Genomic DNA, 19,950 nt, shown 5'->3' on the forward strand with positions numbered 1-19,950 from the left:
ACTGTCAGCAGGGCCCTTTGGACCTCTCTGTGAAAAGGCCCAAAATACCCCAGATTCCTCAGGGACACCCAGCCATCAAAAGCCCTGACAACAGCCAACTGAGAAACCCTCATGAAAATCACTAGGTCATATTTTTCAATGAGCATTGTCACCTACTTGAAAGGCTGAGTCATTTTGGCTGTCTGGGGGAGGGGGTGTCATCTGGATGAGAAGGATCCTTTCTTTCACCTTCTTTAACCTACTTCTCCAAGCTTTTGCTTGAGCACTCATTGGTCTGTCCTGCTCTTAAAATATCCCTGTGGGTTACAGAAGACCCGTCACACTACCAGTGCAAGGCCACTGCTTGCATTATTGAATCGAAGCCTTTTATTACTCAGAATGAATGTTCTCATCTCAAAACTCAGCCCAAGCTCTAATAGCAAAAATAATTTCATATCCTCCCACAGAGCTGGAAACTTAAACTCAATTATGGAAGAACTGGGCTTAAGAATCAGCATTGAAAAATAACAAAGTTTAGTTTCCCAGTACAAAGTAAGCAAAGAATGAGAGAAAGGAACAGGAAAAAATGAATGGGATGTAAAGCTTTTCTTTTTATCCGTTCCAGAAGACCAGAGTTCTCGGAGTGACTTAGGGTAGGGCTGTGCTTCCTCCGGTTTTAGTTTTAATGGGAGATGCTTTTTTTGGAATTTGTTGGCACAGTTCAGAGAAACCTCAAATTCTCTTTTTAATCTAGCCCAAATATGAACGAACGGGGAGGGGAGAAGAATGAGAAGAGGTAAAGTTCCTGCAAAGGTCACTTGGCCACCTGATGCTCTGACACCAGGAAGGTTCTGGGGGGTGGAGGCATGCTACTGGGAAAGGCTGCACAGCATGGGAGCCAAGATCTGCCTCTATTCTTCCGTACTGACGCCTTTGCCAGCCATGTTAAATTCCCAGAGTTCACAATGAGACTCAGAAGCCTTTAATGTGCTTTTAAACCATCTTTTGTGGGCCAGAGTTGTGGCTTGGTGAAATAGCACTTGTCTAGCACAGTTCAAATGTCCAATCTTCTTATTTGTATTGAATTCAGCAGGTAATATTGGTTATATTGTATGGATCTATAATTGCTGGAAAGCCAACACCCTCAACAACTAAAATTTGTCTCCCCTCCCCACCTCCTAGCCTTACACAGGCTAGGTAAGCACCCTACCACTCAGTCGTAGCCCAGACCAAGAGCACTGATGTCTTGCTTAGGAACAGAGAAGGCTTTTCTAAGCAGCTATAGATCTGCCAAGCTCAGGTCTGCTTTGTTATACTTGGTTCAGCTCAGGGAGCCAGGCTGAAGTTGGCTTGGTTCTTCCTGGTAGAGAACAATGCTTCAGAGGACAAGGAGAAGCTGTTGATGGCAGCCAGTGTCTCTGCTCACAATGGTCCACTTGACTCCTCCATTCACATCCATGGGTCAGGGCAAGACAAACGGCTGAGACCAAAGACCATGATCCAGGAAGCCTGGACAAGAGAGAACATAGTTGGATACTGTACTACTTTTCTGTTGCCATGGTAAAATACCATGACCAAAAGCAACTGAAGAATGAAAGGGTTTATTTTGTCTTACAGTCCCAGAGAGAGAGAGAGTCCCGGTTGGTGGGGAAGCATGGCAGTGGGAGAGAAAGTTGGCCATTGGCAAGTAGAGGTTACATTTCACCCACACACAGAAATCAGGGAGAGAAAGAACAAGGAGCAGGGTGAGACTCTAAATCCTCAAAGCCTGCCCCAGGAGGGGACTTCCTCCAGAAGGTACCACCTCCTAAGCCAACAGAGGCAGGTTATTAACACCCTTCCCTTAGCACAAATACTAGCAGACGGATGGGCTACCCTGAGCGCCCAGCAGGAAGAAGAGGTGGCTCGCTCTCGGCAGCTGTGGTCTTTGTTTTACCCATCAAGTTGGCCGAGTCGGTGTTTGGGCGTTGGGTCAAATCTAACTCATGGTGTTCCCATAAAGGAGGAGTTTGTATGAAGCTATAATTTAAAAGAGAGGGCTTTAAGTCACATGGAATAACCTCCATAAACGTGTGTGAGCCTCGTCCAGTTGGTTAAAAGCCTGACTAGAACACATCGCTCTTTGACAGGAAGGAACTCAGCAAACACATGGCTCTTTCCTGAGCCTTCTGCCTGCCAGGCTCCCCTGACAATGTGGGACTTGGCAGTGTCCATAATCCTATACACAAACAAACAAAGGCATGGTTTGGCTCTGTTTCTCTGGGGAATGCTAGCACAGGGCTTCTGAGTGGCTGGACTCCCTCATCAGTTTGTGCTGGATCAAGGATGGCCCTTGCTGAGATTTGGATCATGTGTTCTGGGAGAAAATCCCCCTTGCTTAGCCATTCTCCAGGACTCCTGGCCCTGACTCTGGGAAGTCCATCCTGCTCCAAGATCCAACTCCAGAAAACAGCCACCATAGCCTAGATTCCACCCACGAGTGCTGGAGGCCAGAGATGAGTGTGGTGTTCTGGATATCCACTCAGCCTGTAAGGCAGGCTGGCAATGCTGTACTCAGACATTGGTTTCTGTCATTATTGTTGCTGATTTTTCATTTTGAGTGACAAGTTTTAACGTAGGCCAAGGTGGCCTCTAACTAATCAAGTGGTCCCTTGGCCTCCACTCCCCAAACACCGTGATTCCAGACACTTCTTGCTGCTGTTGACTTAGAACCGGTTTGGTTCCAGAAACATCTACAGTCAGTACTGGTACCCACATGGTTTATATCTTGTTTTGTTTCCCCAGGTTTTCATCTTTGGGTTGATGTAACTGTAGGTGTTTTGGACTGAGTAGGCCTTGGTGGGATCTTCTGAGGCATCTGTAGCCTGTCTTACTCACGCAAGTCCAAGGGCTGGGGGTGGGATCACACTGGTTAGAGATCCTGGCAAACAGGACTAGTGAGTTCTCACCTCTGTTCTTGACCTAGGGCTGAGTCTTCATGTGGAAATATTTTGCTGGCTAGATGTAAGTCCTTTAACCTAATTCTGAGAATTTCTGGGTCTTTCTTCACTCTCTTTCATCCCTAGAAGCAGGAATGTTGTTGTCAGAACCACCTTCCAGGCAGGTGGCTCCAGGTGAGTCATAAAGAATGATCAAGAAACTAGCTAAACCTGGCAGAAGGTACTGCCCCAGCAGGGCCTGCAGGGAAGAGAAGTGATGTCCCCTCTGTGCTGTGAGTACCATTAATGAATAAAAAAAAAACTGCTTTGGACCTATAGCAGGTCAGAGCTTAGTTAGGCAGGGAAAGCTAGGCTGAATTCTGGGAGAAAGAAGGGCAGAGTCAGAAAGAAGCCATGGAGCCACATGAGATAGATGCTGAAAACTTTACCCGGTAAGCCATAGCCATGAGGCTACACACAGATGGATTAAATTAAGATGTAAGAGTTAACCAATAAGAAGTTAGAGCTAATGGGCCAAGCAGTGATTTAATGAATACAATTTCTGTGTCATTATTTTGGGGCTGAGCAGCTGAGAACTAACTAGCAGCTTCCTTCAACAGAGAAGTTCCTAAGATAGAAGCCAGCTAGCTGCCCAAGAGGTCAGGGTGGCTACAACTGAGCACATTTGAACAGGGAGCACTGGAGGCCCAGACTGCAGAGGGCTTACAAGATCAAGAGGAGCTGCAGGGTCACCTGGAAGTGTGCTGTCCAGGGGGTGCCCAAAGGTCATATCCAGCAGTTGTGTGTCAGATATGACTCAGTGTGTGTGTATGGATACAGCCAAGTGTCAACCACAGCCACATAAGGCCTCACAGTTCCATTTTTAAGACCTTAAAAACAAAACAAACAAGAAAACTATGCAAAGTTGACTGCTAAGGTCAATTTTGCTGTGGCAGGCAGCATGGAAGACCAATTGCTCTCAACAGTGCTGGTGAGCTGAGGCCCCGCAGTGGCCTGAGCAGAGGCCCTGGAGTGGTCTGCTGCTCAGTTTTGTTTTCCAGAAACCACCTCTTACTCTGAAAGTTTCTTCCCCCGTAGGCATGTCCACAAGTCCAGAGTAGCTGGCACAGAGAGTCTGCTCACGTCCTAACAGGATCATAGGCCTTGAGATCGTATCTCCCAGGGATCACGGCAGCCTTCCAGTTCTAAGGACATGTGACCGCACTGTCTCTAACTCAACTGGGGGTTAAAAGGTCTGAGGCAGTGGGGTTCTCTAGTTTCTTTCTGTCATCGCCTCATGATTTTTCTGTGTCATCTACGCAATCTGGTGAAGAATGCTCCCTTTCCTCCTAAACTAGGTCTGCATACCACAGAATGGCCCAACAGGGGTCTAGCCACTATTGGCACAGCCAAACCCTCCACCGAGAGCCCTAGGCTCTGGCCTCATCTCTGCTACTTACCCACTGTACTTTCTGAGGGAACTCACCAACTGATCTGGAGAAGTTAGGTGATGGGTTTCACACCTCAAGAGCAGAATCATAACCTATTGCGTCATCACTGATGTTCACTTTGGGGTCTTCCCAAGAAGGCGAGTCAGACCACTGGCTGAGTTTGGACTAAACAGATGTGCAATGTCCCACGTTTCCCGGGTTCTTCCGTGCGTGTGTGTGTGTGTGTGTGTGTGTGTGTGTGTACTCAAGCGTGTATAAGGGTCTGCAGGTGCACGTATGTGCATATGGAGGCCAAAGGACATCTCAAGTGCATCATCCCTCAGTCATCATCCACCTCGTTTTTGAGACAGTGTCTCTCACTGGCATAAAGCTCACCAACTAGACCAGGCTAGCTGGCTGGTGAGTCCCAGGGATCTAAGTGTTGGGATTACAGACACAAGTAACCACTCCTGGCTTCTTCACAGGGATTCTAGAGAGCACACTCGGACGTTCTCATTGCTTTATAGATGACATCACCTTTCCCTCCTCTCTGCCTTGTAATTTCAAACAACGTCTCCTGAGATGTGAGATCTCAGTCCTGAAGAAATGCACGGAGGCTCCAGGATGCAGGATGGTCAGGAAACCAGGTTCAAGTTGGCAAATCCTCAACTGAAGTATCCTACGACAGCTCAGAGGACCCAGTAAGAGCACTCTGTGATCGTCTTTGTAGACAACCACATAGGCAATGGGAACTCTCAGAGTGAACAAACATATGCATACAGAAAAGAGATTCCATGTGACACCCGGACCTGGTATAAGGTTCCCAGAGGGCAGTTCCATACTCCCTGGGTGGAGCCCCCACCTGCCCTTTGCAGCTGTTACCACACGCTTAGCATTTAACATGAGGTGAACTACCCTAACTGAAAGACAAGAGTTCCTCCTTCTCTCCCTTGGAATCACAGACTAACAGGTTCCCAGAGGTAGTTGACAATGTTCTAACCAGAGCAACATGGCACAGAGGAGCCCAGTCACCCCTCATGAAATGTAAATTATTTCACAAGTTTTTTAGACTAGGAAGGTACAAAAATATAACTAATAATTTATTTTCATTTTAGTCAAACAGAATCCTGTCTGTGTTTTCCTTTACTTCTATAAAATGACACCAAGTCTTCATGTCTTCAGTATATTTTACCTTGGTCGTTTTCTTGTTTTGATTCTATCAAGTGAGAAATGAGAGCAGTTAGCACCTGCCACTCATGGGAAGCAAACCTCTCTTATGGAATCCCTGAGCTGCCTGCATTCCCGTTCATTACCAAAGCTGGTAAGAATAAAGTCTTAAGTTCTGCCCAGAAGGAGCAGGGACACAGGGTGTTGAGAGAAGCAGAGTGGCCCACACGAGAGATTTAATTTTGCTTTGACTGGCTTCTTTTTGAAAACATCTTCTTGGGTGACCTGGGGAAAGGGGAAGCAAAGTGAAAACAGACGGCTACAGGTGACCTTCTGGGAGGTTTTGAAACAGTGTATCTGTGGCTGGAGGTAACCAACGTCAGCTTGAGCAGTGGGAAGGAAACCCGGTGGTACTTAGTTGATCCGGCTAGGCCAAGAGCAGGTTAGGGGTCCGTCTCTGTGTTGCTGCTCAGCCAAGTTTTCCTGAAAGTGAGACCATGGGGGAAGCACAGATAAAATGGGGTTCAAGGACCTTGAATGAGGAGAAGGCCACAGTGCAAACCCCATCTTCTCTGTCCATGGATTGTGTGCCTATTGTCCTGGGTACCAGGAAACAGATCCATCAACAGACACACAGGAGACAAGCAGGGTGGTAACAGGATAGCCCGTGATTATCATGAAGCTACTCAGAGTTAATTGCATGTTCACCCCCTTTATGAAATTAAGGCAGCCTATGAATGTAGAGCCTTGGGAAGCTTGTCCCCTCCACAAGACTCGGCAAAAGACAGACACCACTTCTGTAGTGTTTGAAACATGTTCACACATTCTTCAACATGGTTCCCATAAACAGGGAAAGCCGGACTCTCCTCTCCACTATGGTTTGACTTCAGTAACTTGCTCCCAGTGAATCAGACATGGTAGAGGTGATGCTGGTTGGTTTCCAAGACCAGATCACAATAGGGAGTTAGCTTCTTCATGCATCTCTCGGGAAATTTGCTTTGGGAGTTAATCTGGCACACTGGGAGGAAACACAAGCCATGGGGAGCTCCTGCTGAAGGAAGGGTAAGTGGCAGCACCCTGAATTGCTGCACAGTCTAAGGAAACTTGTCCGAGACTTCCGGGGGTTCCTCCACCACAGTCATCCATCACAGAGTCCTGAACCCCCAGGAATATGCTAGTCTTGGTGTCCCTGAGAGCAGCCAATGGGAAGTTTGGTTTCAGCACAACATAGTGGCATGTTTCAGAACCCAGCAGCTTCTGCCTCATCAAGTCAATCGACTCACCTGAGACAAGGACAGACCTGTTACCCATGCTGCCCCAGAAGCCCAGGAGCTGCAAATACCTATGACTTGGTCCATATGATGCATACAGAAGGTGAAAGGGAGTACCCAGCGGCACCTGGGGGAGGCACCTTCCACAACGTTCTTCTTGGATGTAATCCAGGATCTCTGGATTTCTGGCAGCTCCTTATGCCACCTTCCTTGTGGTTTGGAGGGGTGGCACCCAGTACAAGGTGGGGTGTCTAAAAGACTTGCCATCCTGAGACCCATCATAGCAGTAACAGGATTATTCTAAGTCAAGCCGCGAGGGAAGAAACCTGAGTAGGGACAGGAAGACAAAAGCCAGTACTGACTTAAGGGGACCTGCTGCTGCCTAGGGAAGGTGAACCCGAGGTTGGGAGGACGAGGAGAAGCAGAGTCAGTGTGTTAGTTATTTCTCATAGCTGTAATGAGATATATCTGAGGAAGCAACCTAGGGAAGTATTTTGGATTATAGTTCAAGGGTACAGTCCACCAAGACAGCAGGAAGAAGGTGAGGTGACAGGTCACGTGTTATAGTCGGAAAGCAATGAGTGGCTGATGTTGGTTGGCTCAATATGTCCTTTTTCTTCAGTCCTGGACTCCAGCCCATACAATGAAGATATCTGTGTTCAGAGAGCGACTCCCCCAAGGTGTGTCTCCTAGCTGATTTTGGATCCTGTCAAGTGGATAACTGACATTAACCATCAGAGTTGTCATGGTCCAGCATGGAGCTGGCAGGAACACACAGAACCACCGTGGGCAATGTCTGCTCCTGGTCAAGGGGAGTAGGGTACATAGGCTCACCTGGGAAGCTGGAGTCACCTGAAAAGCTGGGGTCACCTGGGAAGCTCAGCTTGCCTGGGAAGCTGGGGTTGCCTGAAAAGCTGGGATCACCTGGGAAGCTGGGTTTGCCTGGGAAGCTGGGATTGCCTGGAAGTTCCAGATAGAACAAGTTTCTTGTACAAACTGTTCTAAGGTCAGAGGCAAAACAATCACAGGATGTAGGGATGGGTAACCTTTAAATGTAGGGAATGCACCTCAAGCAAAAGAAAAGGACCACTGCCTTTCAGAGTAACAGAATTCCCTGAGGACCTGTGAAGAACTTCCGTTGTGGGAACAATTAATCATTGCCCACCCACGCATGTATGTGCACATACACACTCACACACACACACACAATCACACACACGTGTATACACACACTCATAAATGACAAAAAGACGCTTTCATTTTTTTTATAATTTTAATTTAAAATTTCTATAGCTTGAGATCAAACCCACCCCCACTCCTTCTCCTCCAGCCCCCCCCCCTCCCGCAACTCCACTTTCCCATCGACCTCATGTGCTCCATCTTAAACCCTGAGTCACTCTGTGCTGCTGCTATGTGCATGGCTGTTGGAAGGGGTATTGATCCATACAGACTCCTGCTGAACTGATTCCTCAGGAAACAAAGTGAGCCAGCTCGTCTGCATTCCCACAATGCCGAGCTCATCACACATGATCTGAACATGCTTCCCTTTCTGATTTGGCTTCAGGGAGTGCAGAACCAAGCTGACAGGTGTTTAATCGCAGATACAACTGCATTTATTTTTAAAATTCTATTATTTCCCCTCTGCAACCTGCTCTCACCACAGTTCATTGTTGGTATACTAACTCATATTTGTCCCAGTCTATTATATATATATATATATATATATATATATATATATATATATATGTATACACACACACACACACACACACACACACATATATATATATATATAGAGAGAGAGAGAGAGAGAGAGAGAGAGACCAGAGAACAATGTGCAGGAGGAGTTGGTCTGCTTCCCGAGGCAGGTCCTTGGGATTTAACTCAGGTCAGATGGACCTTGGCAGGGACTTTCACCTGATAAGCCATCTCACTGGCCCTGCACTGTGTGCCTTTACTATTATAACTATTATTCCCATTTCTTTTTACTAGTGACTTTAGTTTGACTATATGAGTCATGGGTGCTTCCAGCGGGAGCTCTCACATTTATTCTGAAGGGACAGCATTACCTGGGCGATAGGAATTCCTGTCTCCTAGAAGAGGAAGCCAAGGATAAGAAGCCATTTGTTCAAGGCCATCAGAGGAATAAGAGGTAGAGCCTGATGCTGACAGTCTGGTTCCCGAGTTTATATTCTATCTTACCGTGCTGTTGACCTTGGTAGACTAGAGTCACAGAGGAATGTGTAAATAAACGTTTGCATGCACGCGCGTGCGCGTGCACACACACACACACACACACACACACACGAACACTCCCCGCTGTTTCTTTCGACTTGAAATTCAACAGAGACAGACAGCAAGGGGATGCCATCCAAGAGTATCTGGAGTGGGGGCGGAACAGTGCTCTTTGCAAAGGCAGGGCTGGAGGAGACACTCTGTGGCCTTCCTCAACCCTCACGGGGATGCTCCCCGCTCGTCAGTGTAGCTCTCCACTGTACGCGATGCCACTGACATTGCTGTGCTGTGGAAGAACGAGCTGTCTCGGTGCCCTCCGCAGCCCCGTGGCTAAGAGCCAGCAATGAGAGGGAAGAGCCAGGGGCCAGGAACGCTCTCCATCGATCGCACTTGCTAGCGTGGGCTTGGAAGTCAATATCTGCTTGACATGCTGCGAAGTGTCCTCGAGCACGCCGGGAGTCTGGCTCCTCAAGAAATGTGTGGGATTTTTTATTTATATTTATTTTTTCTTTACTGTAGTTGATAAAGTAGAGATGGGGGGATACAGGAGGAGACAAAATAAGACATGGAGAGACTCAGCAGTGTTTGAAGCTCTTCACTTATTTCCAAGCAGTAGCACTTTGAGACGTTTCGTAAGGAGTTTGGAGCGCTGTGGCTGGAGAGATGGCTCACTGGATAAGGGTTCTTCCTGCTCTTCCAGAGGACTTTGGTTCCCAGAACCTGCAACTTAGGACAGTTCCCAACTGCCTGCAACTGACTCCGGCTCCAGGGATCTGTTGGCTTCTTTTGCCTTCCACAGGCACCTGCACGCATATAGCTTACATCCTCACAGACAAACATGCATGCATATAAATAAAAATACATTCTTTTAAGGGTTCTGACGTATTGACATACAACTAGGGAACTAGGAATTTCAGTGAGTCTGCCGTGTACCCAGCACCACGCTGAAGTACTGGGCTTCAGTAACAGCCTGCGGTCTGTTAGCGAATATGCATTTCCTTCTTCTGTTTTGGGGGGAAATTCCTGGCTATAGATGTCACGTCAGTCTCCCTTCCCTCCCTGTATCCTGCGAAGGTAGAAGAATGGGGCTTAGGGACAAGCCAGTTTGACTCTGTTATTTTCTCTTGCTTCTCTTTGGAGTCCACCTGGGGGCAGTGAGTCCCCTGAACCCTCTTTCTGGCTAACTATGCTTGGCTCTGCTCTCTCTGGTCACTGAGCCATGAGGTCTCAGGCCTGCTTGGGTCTTCGAGGGTGGGTCTGTCTCCTTCCAGGGTTCACATGTTCAGGTCACTGTTGCCGTTTGTCCAAGCTACATCTTCCAACACAGAACACGAACACGAGGAAGATGGTGTTTCCAGCTCCACCTGACTCCTGAGTCTCTTTGGCCATCTGGGTCAAACTATGTTGGCAACAAGGATTTTTTTGGAGGATGGGGTGGGGGGGTCACACATTTTCAGTCCCCAAGGGGATCCTGTAAGATAGATGCTAGTATCGAAAAGGTTGAGTCATTCGTTCAAGGAAACAGATGCAAACAAAGCATTTGCTTGCAGGCAGTCTGATGGCAGAGCCCTTGCTTTAAAACATTAGTTTTTCTTGCTATTGTAATCACATGCCAAGTCTACATGACAGATGGGTTGTTTCGACCCACATTTTAGGGGAAAAAAAAAACATAAAAATCTTTCACAAAGTTATGGAAAGCCACTTTTGTGAGTTTCTAAAACCCTCACACTTCCCACCCCATTGAGCAACACTGAGGTTCCACACTGTGCTGTTTTTGTATTTTTACTACAATCTTGCACAGAGAGATGACCGACTGTTCCAAGACTGCCACAGGCTCATTTTCTACAAACGCCAAGACCAGTCTGTCATGGAATGAGGTGACCGTACCTGGTCCTGGAGTACAGGGTCTCCTTGACAACTCACATCTATGGGGAAGTAGATGGGTGTTAGAAATGTGTGCGTGTGTGTGTGTGTGTGCGTGCGTGTGTGCGTGTGCCCATGTATGTGTACATGCTTATGTGTAAATCTGTATGTGGAAAGCAGAATTCCATGTCAGGTGCCTATTTCTATTGCTCTCCTCATCATATTTTGAGGTAGGATCGCACACGAGTGTACCTGGAGATCACTGATTGGGTGAGGTTGGTTACCCAGCTGCCTCTGGGGTCTTCTGGTCTCTGCTTCCCCCAGCATCTGGAATCAGACACGGATTGCCAAAGCTAGCTTTTAATGTGTGTACCGGGATCTAAACTCACACCCTCACACATGTGTGGCTTTCTCCACTGGGCTGTCTCCCCAATCCCAGTTTGGAGGAGGGGGCTGTTTGTGTTTCTAAAGACAGAGACTTTCTGTGTACCAAGCTGACCTCAAACTTACAAACCCTCTGCTTGGGTCTCCCAAATAGGCTCCAATTATAGGAATTTGCCACCAGGCTCGCCCAACTTAACATTCTTCAAATTCTTTTTTTTTTTAATTTTTTATTGAGAAAAAGAAAAAAAAAAGTTTCCGCCTCCTTCCAGCCTCCCATTTCCCTCCCCCTCCTCCCATCCTTCTTCCCCTCCCCCCACTCCTGTCCCCCTCCCTCTCCAGTCCAAAGAGCAGTCAGGGTTCCCTGCCCTGTGGAAAGTCCAAGGTCCTCCCCCCTCCGTCCATGTCTAGGCAGGTGAACATCCAAACTGGCTAGGCTCCCACAAAGCCAGAACATGAAGTAGGATCAAAACCCCGTGCCATTGTCCGGCAAATAAGAAACTCCAAATGCTAACTCAGCATGCCCCTAAGGAAGATGGCTGCTTGGGTTCTCCAGTGACCTTACCAATCACTCTTGTGTTAAGTTTAGCCAGAGTCAAAGTCTCTGAAGACAAATCTTTGGAGCATGAAAAGAAGCAATTGACATCTGGCCTCTCTATCTCTCCACACCAGCCCCCTCTCCTGCCGCAGTGCTGATTTCAGCAACGGTTCAGACCTGGCCAGTCCTAATGCAAGCCAGAGTCACTGTCTCCAATGGCACAAAACTCGGTTCAATTTCTGTTGGAACTTCTTAGGCAACATGAAAGAAAAAAATTAATCCTAGTAGCTGTAAGGGAACTCATCATTCTTGGCATTTTCCTATATTGTCTTATATTATCTTATCTTCTTTTGAGGTGCATTCAGGTTCCAGAGATGGTGGGAGACCATACAGGAGGGTGCATGCATGCAAGAGTTGGCCAGTGTCTGTTCTCGTCAGTATGTGCTATGTGTTCTTATCCTCGTGGCTCCCTCCTCAATCTGTCTGTCCCTGCTGCCCTTCAGGACACCCCTGACCATGTTGGTCTCCTAGGTTCCCCTTCCTGGGGCTGTGAAAAATTTCCTTGAGGCTGCCTCAACCTTCTCTGCCTCCTTTCGTTGCCATGGTTACTACTGGCCATGTGTATTAAACAGTTTGAGGGGTGGTTTGTTCTGTTGACATGGTAATAAACATACCCCAGAGAAACTATTTAAAGGCAAGAAGATCTATTTAGGCTCACAGTTTTGGAATTTCAGTTTGTGGTTGGCTGGCTCCTATTCTGGCATGTGTTTGAAATTTCAGCATATGGTTGGTTGGCTCCTGTTCTCACATGTAGCAAGGCAGAGCCATCGTGGTAGAGAGAGTATGACAGAGAAAAATTGCTTACCTCAGCAGCCAGAAAGGAAGGGTGGAGGGAGAGAGAGAGAGGAGTAAGATACAGCCGGCAGAGGTTCACCATCAGTGACTCACTTCCTCCAACCATGCCCCTCCTCCTTGATAGCCATTCAGTATCAGTGAATTAACCTATTGATGACGTCATCATCCTCACGATCCAATGCCCCTGACTATCGCCCGCAGGTGGGAACCAAACCATGAACATGTTCTATCCAAACCACGATACCCACATGCACATGTAATTTGGGCCCCACCTGCTGGGGTGGGGGAATAAATCCTCTTCCTAGATTTCCAAGCCTATCTAGGGGAACCTTTCCCTGGAGTCCCGTGGGGGCAACAGGACAGTTTTCAGAGTTATGCCAGGGGCCCCTTTTCTTCCCTGGCTCACCACCTTGTCTAACACTATAATAATAACATCTTCTGTGTCCTTATTGGGGCATGCTGGCATTCTTCCTCTTCTGAACCTTAGCTCCTGAAATTCAAACCCTAAAATAAAGGTGCCATTGGAGATGACAGCTCTTCTGTTCTCACAAGTTCCTCATGCTCAATGGGAATGGACAGAGTAGGTGGTCTGTTGAGCAAGGTTTTATTGAATGTCTTCGAAGCATATATAACTGATATCCAATGCTGTGGGAACTCCTTCCGCCAAAAGCCTTTAGGATATCATCCTACTTTGGGCATGGTCTCATGTACTATAAATGCAGACAAAAAGTGTGTGTGAGTCTCTCGGCTGCTGGATTCAGTTCCAGTTCGCTACTCTTTCTGTGAGTTTTTCCCCAGATAAGTAAGCCTTTGTTACACTCCATTATGAGTGATTGGGAACTCTTGTACACCAGCAGTCAAGAATCCAACACGGCATTCTTCATGAAATCCTGGTAATACTCACCTTCCCTCCCCCCAAACAACATAGTAGCTTCAGCAAGATCGTTTATTATCTTACTGTTTTCATATGCTCAGCTGGGCCCTCTGATTAGGGCTGTCTCACAAGGTTACACAGAAAACATTATTCAGGGTAGTAATCAAAGAGTGGCGACATGATTCAGCTTCTGGAATGTTGCTGAGCTATAGATGGCAGCTGCACTCCCTCAAGGATCTTCACAAGAGAACCATCTTGGCCCTTCTCTGGGTGGCATGGTGGCTGCTTCTACCAGCGAGCAAATGTGAAGGAGAAATGGTGGAGAGGTCAGGGCTCGGCATCACCTGTCTCAGAGCTGGCGTCTTACCACTTCATCCGCCCTTCTTCCTCGGGACATGTGTCATTCAAACGGAGAGGTTATACAAGCACAGTCTTTCCAGAAAGTAGGTAACAGGGTGCCATTTCAGTTACTCCACCCAAACGGAGGGCCCAGGTGACCTGTGCAGCAAACAGCAGGCAGCAATACGTGGGAACAAACTGGCAGCAGATGTAACAGCATGAGGGAATCCTGAAACTCACCTACTGTGATAAATTGCTTGGAGAAAGTATTGGGGAACTTTCTAGAATGTCTTGAGTCGGGGAGAATATATGAATGCACACATTTTTCCAGACTTGTTAAACAGTTAGAAAGTTGTCCATTTATTCCAGTTACAAATCAATTAAAATATTTAAAAATGTTTGCGTCATCACGTCATTCTCTCCACCCTCATTTTTCTGTGCTCCTGCCCTGAGAAGGAGGAGCCACGATAGACCAGATTCACTTCCTGTGTGGTCTCAGGCATCCTTCTTAACCCCTCTGAGCTCACCCATTCAGCAATCATTAAACATCTGGTCTTGGTGAGATTTGTGGAGATAAAGGAGACCAGAAGTCCGCTAGCTCTCTCCACGGGCCTCTAGCCTGCTATGGGAGATGCACACACAAATGAATATGAGAGCTAAGAGCACTGGGATGGATTAGTGATGTCTGCCCTAGGCGTGGAATAAGAACATGGAATTTGTCCTCCGTATTCCATGGGATTAGGGGGTTTAATGGAGCGCCTGTTTTCTGGGTTTGGTTAAGTCTGTGTCGAGAACCTCCCACCCATTGCCTTGCTCCACATATTTTAAATCAGCAGACATCGTTACAGCTCTCTGTTGCACTAGGCTTACTCAAACACTTTTGCTTTCTACGTCTTCTCCATCTGACCACTATTGACAGCAAGTCTGGTTCAGTTGATTAGATGGCTTTTTGAAGAATTTCAATGCGAACTAATAATATAGGGGTCATTTTCTCATCCTTTAAAAAATTCAACATAGAGGGGCTGGGGTTGTGACCCAGCTGGCAGAGAGCTGGCCGGCCTGAGCCATGCTCATTCCCAGCAGTGCACAAACCAGGTATGACGGTGCATAGCTACAACCCCTGCCCCGGGGAGACTAGGTGGGAAGTTCAAGACCATCCTTGGCCACATTGCAAATTCAGGTCCAGCCTGGCATATATGAGACCCACCAAACCACTCCCTTCCAAATAAAAAAAAATCACTGCAGAGACTGGTGGCAATACAGGATGGATCAGAGTGTTTGTTCTGGGACTGCTGAGTCCGTGAAATCTGAGGAAGGAAAGCAATGGTGTCGTCATTGTGTTGTCGTATGCCCTGCCATAGCTAAGCTGTCTCGCTGAACCACACGGCCCCTCTGTGAGGAGATTAGAAAGTCAGGACTCTGCCAGATGACGCTAGGCTGTAAGCCATGGAGCAGAGCCGCTGTCCTTGAGGTCTCTCTCCTGTTGATAAACACAGTCTTAGTCAGAGCTACAGTGTCCTCGTGGAGAGCCCCTGGATCAAAGCATTCCTGTCGGGTGACTTTGGACCATTCAGTTCCCTCTTGGAGCCTTGGTCTCCCATCACACACGGATGCTCACCTTGATGGGAAAGTTTCTCTAGCTCAAAATAAAGTTTCAAAATGTGCATTTCAAAATCAGGTTGATAGATCCCTATATAAATCCATGCGTGCAATCAATACCTGTGGCATCTACTGGCCTAATAATCCTCCGTAGCTAATCACCGAGCTACGTTTTCTCACTGCCAAATGGGAAGTGGCTCTCTTTCCAGTCATTACCAGTGGAGACTAAGCGGATCGTATTCTCACGTCGCCATTCCAGTCCGCCACCTGTGCAGCACTAATGCTTTCTCACAGCAGTATTCAGTGTCCGGACATTGAGAACCTGGGGCTGGCTTATGTTTCTAAGTCAAAATGTAGTAAAGTTCACGTTCAGGGGGTTTTCTTCTTAATCCAATAGTTTCTTAATGGGCATTTAAACCTCAGCCCACATTTTCACCCCTGAATTCTCAAGCAGAGATTGGTCATATCATTTTTCAATAGAGGTATTTCGTGGTTTATTGATCTAACTCAAGAATAAGAGAAGACACTTATGGAGGGAAAGGAGTTGGGCTTAACTTATAAAATTAAATGGGTCCTCAGCTAGGAGCTTTCAGGGAGCCTGCGTGCTTAGAATGAACTGCATATAAACACGGGGTCCATATAACCAGGGTGATTGTGTCCTTCGTGGAGAATCACAGTAGCTGCACCTCCACAGCGCCACTGCAAGCCCTGCAGCTTTCTGTCTCCAGTGCTTGGGACTTTAAAATGAGCTGGAGGAAAGTCACAAAGAGAGGAGATCCTTGGCTCAGAGGTTAAGAGCACTGACTGTTCTTTCAGAGGTCCTGAGTTCAATTCCCAGCAACCACATAATGGCTCATAAACATCTGTAATGAGGTCTGGTGCCCTCTTCTGGCATAGAGGTGTACATGCAGGAGGAACATTGTATACATAATAAATAAATCTTAGAGAAAGAGAGAGAGAGAGAGAGAGAGAGAGAGAGAGAGAGAGAGAGAGAGAGATCCGGGAGATTGCTCTCAGGTGGAGGCGAGCCCCAGGAAACCCTCATCCACCTGGTTTGCATTCTTCTTTATTTATCTGGAGCTTTGTTGTTTAAAGAAAGTTGAGCTGCTACCCTCCAGAACAAAGGAACGGGGAGGTGGGGTGCTGAAACCTCAGCCTTAGGCAGGATGCTGAAACCTCAGCCCTCAAGGCCACTGTTTTCCTGTCATTTATGGATGTGAAAACGAAAGTCCCTGGGGTCCAGGAGTGTGAAGACTTTCCCTATGAAAGATACCACACCACCATGATCGTTCATGAATAAGAGGTATTCCTTGCATCCCAGCAAGCAGAGATGGACCACCAAGGAAGAAAGGCCAGTCCCTCCTTCATCTAAAGGCACAAGGAGCAACACTCAAGGTGTTCAGAGATGGTTCCACAAGAGAGGCAGTCAGACAGGTAACATCGCCACGGATGAACTATCACGAAGTCGCCCGCTCTCTGCTTCTGCAGAGAATCTACAATTAATTTTCTGACTCACCAGACACAGTTAAGCACTTGCCTTACCCTGGGTTCTGCTGGCCACTGTAGGTGAGGTCACAGAAGAGGCAAAAGGTTTTACTTTCTTATGCAGCTGTACCCTAGTGGGAGATACAGCACAAAGCTGCCAAGAGGGAGCATTAGTGTCGAGGGAAAGTGGACGCTAGCTTAGGTCATGGAAAGCCTTTCTGAGGAGGTATTGGGCCATGTCACCTGAAGCCAAGGAGAGTATCGCTCTGGGGAGGCTGGAGGTGCAAAGGCTCATGGGTAAGAAGTGCTTGGAACACCCAGAGGATGCAAGAGCGCAGGTTGGGAGAGAGGGAGGCCGGTCATTCCAGAGGAGGCTGGAGCCCTGTGTGCCTGGGTGGGGGGTTTGGATTTTATTTCAAGCACAATGCGAGGCCATTGAAGGGTTTTGCAACAGTCAATAGAAAAGAGCATAAAAGGCCTATTGGAAGCTGGGCATAGCCCCGTAAGCCCGGCATTCAGGACCTCTCGAAGCACTCGCTGTATTGTCTCCCAGACTCTTTTCACAACATTCTCTGAGCCCCTGATTTTCCCAGTTCTTTCTCTCTGTGGCTCTCTTATAACTCCCAAATGAACACGAACAAGGGAGGAAGAAGAAAAGACCCCAGTCCTCAGGGGCCCATTGGTCTGCCGAGGAGGCCGGGACACAGCAAAGAGCCTCTATGCTGGATACTCCACGCTGAAGCAGCCCCAGTGGTAAACAGATGAGAGGAGGGGCCAACTGATCTGCCCCTCTGCAAGACCGGGCCTGTAGGGGCTCTCTGGGGAGCGAGAGGGTGAAAAGACTGATGTCCAGGGCACTCAGAGCTTTAGCAGCTGGGTAGAGCTTCAGATCAGGAGTCAGAGGATTCTGGGTCAGGTAAGGGACTCTGGCTGTGCAGATAAAGCCATCCTAGATGTCTCAGTACACACACACACACACACACACACACACACACACACACACACGCTACTCCATCCTCCATCTTCGTGCTGCTGTCTGCCCAATAGCACTGACTCCCTGGCCCTCAATTTCCACTCAGGTTTGGCCAACCAGATGCCTGGTAGGAAGTTGCCAGGTTGGAGGACTCGGGAAAGATGATTCTCATTCACTTGCGTTCCTCCATTCTGTGAATTCCCACTGATGTACATTTTGCTGATGGCCTGGTTACTCCGGGCCCCTGCTTCCCTTTGGTTTGCAAACTAAGCAGTGGTGCTTTGCTCTTGGAAACGGTACTTCCTGTCCTTCACCTGCTTCCTTATGGCGGCTCCTAACACCATCCACAATACAATCCACATCCTTACTGGCCCCTTCAGATAGACTGTCTGCCTTCTCCTACTCCCTAGCTGGTCCAGAGAACACCGACTTTACTCTCTGGACATCCCTGATCCCCACAGGGAGCAACATTTGGTTGTGAGAAATAAACCAAGTAAAATGATACACAGATTCCTGGTGGTTAGTACCAGTATCCAAAGGGCAGGAGCAATTCGTATGCTCAGAGTGGAGGAACAATTAAGGCAGCCTATGTGGTGGAGTCTTACCCAGCTGGGAAAAGGAAGGAAGGGCTGACACAGGCTACAGTGGCGGGTGAACCTCAAAGATACATGAAACCAATGAAGCCAGACACAGAAAGGTCAGAATTATATGATTGGATATAAATGAAATATTCAGAACGGGGAAATCCATAGAAACAAAAATGCAAATTTATGAGTTAATGGAGGCTATAGGGAGGGAGAACAAAGGGATACAGCTTCATGGGAAAGGGTTATATTTTGAAGTTATAAGAATATTTGGAATAAGATAGAGCTGATAATTATTCAATACTGAATGTGATAACTCTCTCTATTTCTTTTCCTGGAAATGCTTAATTTTATATTATTACATGAATTTCACTTTAATAGTTTTTTTATAAAACCAAACCCAACAGAAACTATAAAGTATTGGGTGTATAATTGAATTTCTGATTATATATTATATTATAGATAATATTATATGTTGTATTTAGGAAAAGTGGTATGCAAGAGAAAGAGGCCATGCAACAGAGCTCATGTAACGAGGTTTTTATTAAGGGAAAGGGAACTTAAGAAGAAGGAAGGGAATGGGGGAGACTGGCCTCTGGGGACAGGAGCAGCAGAAGAAAATAGAGAGTCAGAGAGAAGTGGGGGGTAGGGGGGAGACAAAGAGACAGGCATAGAAGGAGAGAGAGAGAAACAGACAAACAGAAACAGAGAGAGAAAAAGAGAGATGGGAGGGGGCAGGGACTTTTAAAAGGAAGCACAGTGAGTGTGCATAGGAGCTGTTCTTAGTGGCTACAACTGCGGATATAGTCTGTCAGAACCCCCAGGACAGGCCAGTACAGATGCCTGAATACTAACATTATAAATCCATATATACATATACACACATATATAATGTGTGTGTTAAAAACACAACCAATAAGCTGAGACTTTAGTGGAACTACATTGAGAAGGGACCAAGAGAGAGTAAACATTTGTGTCTTGGCCTTCTCTGCCCTTCTGACAGCTGACTGCCAGCCCACCAGCTGAGTGTTACTCTAAATACACATCTCTGGGCTTCACTGTTGGGACGTCTCAAGGAAGGGTAAACTGAGGAAGAAGCTCCTCCTTAGACTGGGCTGTGCCTTATGACAGACACAAAGATTTGAAGGAAAGTCTGGCTGACTTATGTTCTTGTGGCCACCATGTCTATCCCATTGTTGCTGCCACCAACAACATCAGACTCCAGCTTTGTCAGTCTTTCAACCGGGACTGAAGACCCGTGGCCTTCCAGGAGTATTCCAGTCCGTGGGACAAGATGGGGACCTCGGGGACATCCAGCTTTAAGTTCTCAGTTCTCCCATTCTCCAGCATGCAGACGGCTGTAATATCCAGCCATTCTGTAAGCCATCCTAGTAAATCCCCCTTCACACACACACACACACACACACACACACACACACACGCACGCACACACACACAC

Source organism: Microtus oregoni, unplaced genomic scaffold (genome assembly GCF_018167655.1).
Source record: "Microtus oregoni isolate MIOR12 unplaced genomic scaffold, Mior012 000012F_ref0000307, whole genome shotgun sequence".
Lineage (NCBI taxonomy): Eukaryota > Metazoa > Chordata > Mammalia > Rodentia > Cricetidae > Microtus > Microtus oregoni.